The sequence below is a fragment of the Balaenoptera ricei genome, chromosome 1 (assembly GCF_028023285.1).
Source record: "Balaenoptera ricei isolate mBalRic1 chromosome 1, mBalRic1.hap2, whole genome shotgun sequence".
Lineage (NCBI taxonomy): Eukaryota > Metazoa > Chordata > Mammalia > Artiodactyla > Balaenopteridae > Balaenoptera > Balaenoptera ricei.
The window spans coordinates 165,581,768-165,589,601 of record NC_082639.1 but is presented as its reverse complement, the minus strand read 5'-3'; positions in this window follow the sequence as shown (position 1 = coordinate 165,589,601).

The following is a 7,834-nucleotide window of genomic DNA, read 5'->3' as shown; positions in this document are numbered from 1 at the left end:
ATTTTAATGTGAACAGCTGACTTAGCCCAATGGCCTAGTCCTGGGAGTTCCATCTGCCTATAAATAACCTGAGAATCATCCATTAGAAATGATTATAGAAAACTTAAAGTCAGAAGAGATTCTAGTCTCCTCCTAAACCACCCCCTTACCCCCAGCCCCCCTCCCCCGCCTTGCCCAGGTGACCCAACTATATGTCACGTTGCCGGTGAGCGTCAAATCCTCTCTGCAGAAGGACCACCTATTAGTGCAGCCTTAGGACCAACTTTAGATGCTTCTAGAAATCTGTACTTTTATGACTGATGTAAGTATTAAAATGGATATGAACTATGGAACAGGTAGATATTTCATCATACTAAGCTTAACAATTAAAAACGAACCTCTAGAAAAGCATGAATTCAGTCCCTCAGCTGCAAAACGGGGAAGGCTGGCAGAATGAACCTTTTGGAGGCTGTGTGAGCAGGGATGGAGCTCAAGGGGCACATTGGTGTCCTTGGTGAGGTCACTCAATTCAGAAGGTATTTATTAAGGTTCAGATGTGTTTCCAGACACAAGAGGCCCTGTGAGACCAGTAAAAGTTTTTAAGGAAACACCCACTGGAAGGCTGGGGCCCAGCCCAAATCCCAGGGGAAAAGAGACACGATGGGGACCCCATCCAAGAAGAAATGGTGGGGCCTGCAGGTCCTGAGGATGTGAGCATTCTGAGGCCAATGGGGGGAAATGGAAAAGGAGCCCACCTGGATAGGGCAGGAAAGGTTCTGTGGAAACATCGGGAGTTACTGGTGCAAAGTGCAGGCAGCAAGCCTCCCTGGGTCTTTTCTGTGTGGGTCAGCCCCCCAGCCCGTTACTCTCCCCTGAAGGCTGCTGCCTTGGAGTCCACCAGTATCAGTTCTGTTAGCTGAGTTTGGTGTCTCTTTTCCATGGGGTCAATTTTTTCTCAAGTAGTTGGCATCTCCTGGTGGGGCTCATAACTGCACTCAAGACCTCCTCATGGCCTGCCTGCCCCCATGAGCCCAGGGACTGCAGGGAAGGAGGTGGGCTGTGAGGTGGTGTGTCAGCTCGGAGGACTCTCTTCTTTTCAGGGGTGCACCTTTCCAACCTAAATGTCCCAACTCATGAGCCCCCCAAGGCTACCCCAAGCCAGTCACAGCGAGAGATCCCCAGACCTGCTCTTTGTGCTTGGCCTGAAGCACCAGCAGGGGGCTCCACCTCTGTGGAGCTGTCCTCTGTCCTTTGTGCCTTGAGCTGTAGCTTCCTCTTTTAATCCCATCCTTGCCTGCCATCTGGGTTTTGAGGATTTGACATAATTTCTAGATCATTAAGAGCACTCCCTTTCTTGGTTTCCTGTGCTCTTGTGATTTAAAAAATGTCTTTTTAAAAAATATTGTTTAGGGATTTTGTGGGTGGGAGGGAGAGGTAAGGCATGTGTTCTGGTGGTTATCATAAACAAGTCTCCCAGTAGAACAGTCTAAACTCCCAGTTCACATGAAAGGTGCTCTGCATCACTAATCATCAGGAAAATGCAAATCAAAACCACAGGAGATATCACCTCACACCTGTCAGAATGGCTATCATCAAAAAGATAGACAAGGATGTGGAGAAAAGGGAACCCTCATGCACTATTGGTAGGAATGTAAATTGGTGCAGCCATTATGAAAAATAGTATGGGGGTTCCTCAAAATATTAAAAATAGAACTACCATATGATCCAGCAATTTCACTTCTGCGTATGATATCTGCAGCCCCATGTTCATTGCTGCATTATTTACAATAGCCAAGACATGGAAACAACCTAAGTGTCCACCAATGGATGGATGGATAAAGAAGATGTGGTATATATATTCAGTGGAATATTATCCAGCCATAAAAAAGAAGGAAACCCTATCATTTGCAACAGCATGGATGGACCTTGAGGGCATTATGCTAAGTGAAATAAATCAGACAGAGAAAGACAAGTAATACTGTGTGATATCACTTATAAGTGGAATCTACAAAAAGCCAAACTCATAGATACAGAGAACAGATTGGTGGTCACCAGAGGTGGGGACTAGGAAGTAGGGGAAATGGATGAAGGTAGTCAAAAGGTATAAACTTCCAGTTATAAATAAATTCTGAGATGTAGTGTATGGCGTGGTGACTAAAGTTAATAATACTGCATTGTATATTTGAAAGTTGCTAGGAGAGTAGATCTTAAAAGTTCTCACCACACACACAAAATTGTAACTGTGTAAACTTTTGGTGAAGGATGTTAACTAAACTTATTCTGGTAATCATTTCACAATTTATACATATTATCAAATAATTATGTTGTACACCTAAAACTAATTACAATGTTATATGTCAACTCTATCTCAAAAAAAAAAAAAAAAAAAAGAATGAACTTCCAGTTCAAAGGAAGGGTCTCTTCAAACATATCAGATTCTTCTAAAAATTTCCTTTCCCTTTCCAGGGAAGAAAACTAGTTCTCTAGTTTTGTGTTATTAGTTTTGGACTCTGGTATAAAGTGCCACTAAGTTCTTCTTCTGGCCCAGATTCTGGGTGAAAACAAGCTAATGAGAGTTCACGTAGGGGGATTTGAGTGTAAAGATGAAGACACAGACAGACAGACAGATGGACAGAGAGAGCCTCCCAGGGCACTTGTAAGCTCCAGGACACAAATGACACTTAGAAGAGTGCAGGTGGGGATGGGGCTGATTTGGGGGGTCAGGTGAGGCATGATCCACACCCCATGCTGGGCAGTGGGCAGTGAACCCTCTGTTACATAATTAACTCATTCATTCAACCCACACACATTACTGGATGCCTCCTGCATAGTGAGGGAGGTGAGCATGAACAAACATTAGGACCCATACAAGTGCACCTTGTGAATTTCCCCAGGGTTCTCTGTGATTCCTTCCACAGTGCAATGCAACTCACAAATTAAGGCACACTCCTCCGCCCGACTTCACTCACTTCAGGCACCAGCTGCAGGCTTGCGGGTTCCCAGGCCCTGCACTCTCACCAACTGGCTAAAATCCAGAGGGTTCCCAGCACTACCTCAGGTTTCACAATTTGCTACAATGACTCACAGAACTCAGGGAAGTGCTGTAGGTATGATACAGTTCATTGTAAAGGATGCAAATCAGGACCAGCCAGGGCGAGGCCCGGGAGGGTCCTGAATGTGCTCTTCTGGGGTCCTCAGGATGCGTTACTGTGACGGCATGTGGATATGTGAGCACCCCTCAGGGAAGCTTGCCCAAGCCTTGGGTAGCCAGAGTTTTTATTGGGATTTAGTTATGCAGGGATGATTCACTGAATCATTGGCTACAGTGATTGAATCCCATCTCTCCTCCCCAGAGGCTGGGCTAACATCCCATGGCTCAAAGGTCCAGCTCTCTAATCACATGTTGGTCTTTCCCCCTCCAGACTCTTTTTCTTTTTTTTTTTAAAGTCTTTATTGAATCTGTTACAATATTGCTTCTGTTTTATGTTTTGGTTTTTTTGGCCACGAGGCATGTGGGACCCTAGCTCCCTGACCAGGGATCAAACCCGCACCCCCTGCATTGGAAGGCGAAGTCTTAACCACTGGACCGCCAAGGAAGTCCCCCCACCTCCACACTCTTCATACCTGGGGAAGGCAGTACCCTCAACAGCCGGTTTGCACGGCTTGGAATTTGTCCTGGGGATGAAGGGGAAAGGTGGAAGGAATGAGACACAAGCCCCCATCCTGAAACTACCTAGGAACCCACCACGAGTCACCTCATTAGCATAAACTCAGGGGTAGCCTGAGGGGCCACCATGAATAACAAGACTCCTAGGACTCCAGAAAGTCCAAGGGTTGAGAGGCTTCCCACCAGCAACCAGGGACAAAGGTCAATCAAAATCTTTATTATACCACACGTACCACTTTTCCTCTACTTCTTCTCCTTAAACTTTTGTAAGATATGGTGTACAGGACAGGTATTTTAACCACTGGGATATGAATAAGTGCATCCTAAATAAATCTTTTTAAAAATCCTAAAAATAGGGCTTCTCTGGTGGTGCAGTGGTTGAGAATCTGCCTGCCAATGCAGGGGACATGGGTTCGAGCCCTGGTCTGGGAAGATCCCACACGCTGCGGAGCAACTAGGCCCGTGAGCCACAACTACTGAGCCTGCGCGTCTGGTGCCTGTGCCCCGCAACAAGAGAGGCCGCGATAGTGAGAGGCCCGCCACTGCGATGAAGAGTGGCCCCCACTTGCTGCAACTAGAGAAAGCCCTCGCACAGAAACGAAGACCCAACACAGCCAAAAAAATAAATAAATAAATAAATAAAATTAAAAAAAAAAAAAAAAAATGGAATTCCTTTAAAAAAAAAATCCTAAAAATAAGTGTATTTACCCAAATACACGAGTTCACTGGTTCGTGTTTGAAGCTGGCAGTGCCCCCGCTTCCACTGTTGCCCATCATGGCTGACCGTGTGGACGTGAGAGTACCGAGTCCTGCGCGCATTCTGACACTCCGCGCTCTGACCTTCTGCAGTCTCTTGCACGTGACTGGTACCCAAACCCACATGCTTGAAATTACAGGGTCCATCTTCTTCAACACATCCCAGAAAACGAATAATTCTGTCAGCAGTCTCATTGTGCCAACAATCGCCTTCGCCTTGTCAGATCATATGAACTTCAGCTCAGAAAGTCTGGCCACCATACCTCTGATTCCTACTCTCGTTTGGCTGATGTAAGTAGTTTATACGGTGCGGAAAAACTCTGAAGAAAAATCTTCCCCTCTCGTACCTTCCGGAGGGAAGACCCTGACTGCTACCCCCTCCCAGTGACAGCAGGAGGAAGAAGCACCTCCTCAGCGGTGGCTGAGGAACAAGCCTCAGGCTCTGTCCACAGGCTGGTCTCTGGAACATTCTGAGGCAGCCCGATGAGGGTTAGGTGGGGATGAGTGACCTCTCTGACTGTGGAGTTCTGGCACGGCACTCTGAGGCCTTGGGAAGGAGACCCTCATTCTGCAGGGTAGGGGCGTGACCTTTCCCTTCCGTCCCCCTGACCTGCCACGGGATCCTCCTGGAGCCACAGAGCCCTCCTCTGTTCCCGTCTCCCGCTAACACGCAGGCTCACTCATGACATTCAGGAGTCCAAAGGTGGCTGCCTGAGGACAGGCCTAGATGAACAAAATTTGGAAACAGGTGGAAGCAGAGCCCAGCCTGGGGGGCACAAGGCCTAGAAATCTGAGTCATCGCTCCTCACCACTCATCCAAGGATCTGATGTCCCTTTGGCAGGCATGCTATTTTCTCTTTGCAAAACTATTGATCTTGCTGCCAAATGTGCCCTAAGCCTTCTTCCTGCATCAGTGAGACGAGTGATAAACTGTGTAACTGGAGGACAAAAGGGGCCAGCCCGTGGGTGGGTAACCTCTGAGCTCAGGCTAGCGTTTTGGACATTTTTATCAGTAGACCCAGCCCTGGCTGGTCCACCAACCCAGGCAGGGTTGAAATTTAGCGTGAGGTGAGGACTACAACATTTGGGTTTGTTCACCAAGTCCAGAGCAAGGCACCAGAAATTCTTGGCTTCCTCCAAACAGCTGCACAGAAGCAGCGGCCAAACCCATCTTGTGTTTGATGAGTCATCCCGCGTCAGCCCTGTGCCGCGCAGGCTTCTGTGGGAGCTTCCTCAGCGGCTGCCTCTGGCTTGGGCTTTTTCCAGAAGAGGAGGTAGCCAAATACTCAGGCCCCAGTGCTAATGGGTGCTTTGCGATTCCAGGTAAGTAGAGTTTAACCTCCAAAAGTTCATCTGTGTTCCTCCTTCCTCATGATCTCGCTGGCCCTATGAAAAAAGGCCGAAGAAACTGGTTTTACTTAAATCAGGAAAGTGAAAGCTAAGGGATTTGACAGTCTGTGCATTTCGGAAAGCAGGTAACAGTGTGAAGTCCTTCTCCCTCTTATCCGAAGGCTCAGGCTTTAATTTATAGGAGGTTAGGCAGCAAAACAGGCTGTGAGTCTCAGAAAGGTCTTACCAATATAATGAGATAATCTACTTCTTTAGAGATTTTAAAAAATATATTTATGTGTATTTGTGTATAAGGTTTACAAGTCGCTTTTTATATGCAGTCTTATTTAAGCTTCACAAAACTCTAAGAATCAAACATTTATTATGACCTCCACTTTACAGATGAGAAAACAGGTTCATAAAAATGAGAAGATTTGCTCAAGCATGATGCCACAAATAGTTGGTGGGCGCTGAGCTACAGAACAACATTCTAACTCCATATCAATCTATGTTTTCCCTGAACAATCCAATCTATCTTCTCGAGATGTCTTAAATGAAAGCCTGTATAAATATTTGGAAGATTCCTTCAAACAACCTGTGTTTTACCATTCTTAGAAGTTGATTTTATCTAAATTTGCACATCCTGAAGACGGCCACAAGATGGCAGGGTAGCCTTGGCGATTGGGGAATTGGCTCCGTCCCTTGCACCAGTAGAGGGCTGTAGTTCCTTATTTCAAAAAGTGAGAAATGAAAACAAAAAGAAAACCAAAACAAAACAGTAAAACTTCAGTGGCTACACTGAAGAAATGGGATGGTGGGAGGTGTGTTTTTCTTTTTTCTTTTTCTTTTTTAAGTTAGGCAATGAGAGTTCAAACAAACAAGTCTCCATTTTCACCACTGTGTTTGCTTTTGGAGGCACGAGGTCAGGGCTCGGGCCAGTGGCCGAGCCTACATTATTCATCTGTCCAGCTCCAGCCCTGGAACAAATATGAAGAAATGAAGTAGCTTCAGTCGAGGGGAAACAGTGTTGTTATTGTTGCTGGTGACAGTTCTATTTGCCAACAAACATAAAAACATACTTTGGAACCGGGAATGGGCTTGTCAGAGGGAACTTTTGTTCCATGTTTGGGCTGGGAGGCTTCCAGATAGAAATCAGGCTGGCATTTGAACTTCAGGAGGCAGGGAGAGAGCTGTGCACAACAACCACTGACCCAAAAGCCTGGGCCATCAGCTGCAGTTTTCATCTGGGTGTTGTTTGACTGCCGTCCATGTGGCTCTGTGCTGCCAACTGGGGTCACTGGCCTGCCTGGGTACTAGGGGGGAGAAGTGCAGGGCACGCAGTCCAGGACGATGGGCTTTCCACAAAGGGGATAAACAGACTTTGGATTCGGAGCTTTTGGAAGGTGGTCCTCACTCGGGGGCTCTGGGATAGGGAAAGTGGTCCTGATGCTGCAGGATTTATTTGCTGTCAGGCCCCAATTATCCCAAGATTCTTGGCAGCATCCTTAGGATCCTTTTGCTACATGGGATACTTTAAGGATAAAGCCATCCTTCCTGTGTCTGCCGGTGCTAGTTTAAGGTAGGTAAACTCATGTGGATGCCCATCTAGAAGGCATAATTCAGAGGGCCAATCTGCATATCCCCGCTACTGCCACATAATTCAAGGTGAAGGGCCTGTCCAAAGCTGTCTGGGGGCTACCGTCTCTCTCCACAGGTAGACTGGACTTACACTAGTATGGTATCTATTTGGAAAGAGGTAAGCTTGATGAATTACTACCGCAGTGAATGTCATTAAGACATGGAAGCACCCCATACATGTAAATTCACTGCTTCTCAATTAACCTTCCCCAAAGCCACGGTCTCACAGTGTCAAGTCTCACTTTACTTTAAACTTTAAATCTGGAAAGGCATCTTAGAGATGACACGGTCCAAAACTTCCATGTCTGTGCTGACGAGTTCCCTCCCAGGAGTAGTTCAAAGATGGTTGACAAACTGACGAGCCCCTTATTTTACAAGTAAAGTAACCACTCCCAGAAGGGTAGTGATGGCCCCAATCACACACCTAATTGGCGGCCAACCAGGGGCCGGAACACAGCTGCCAAC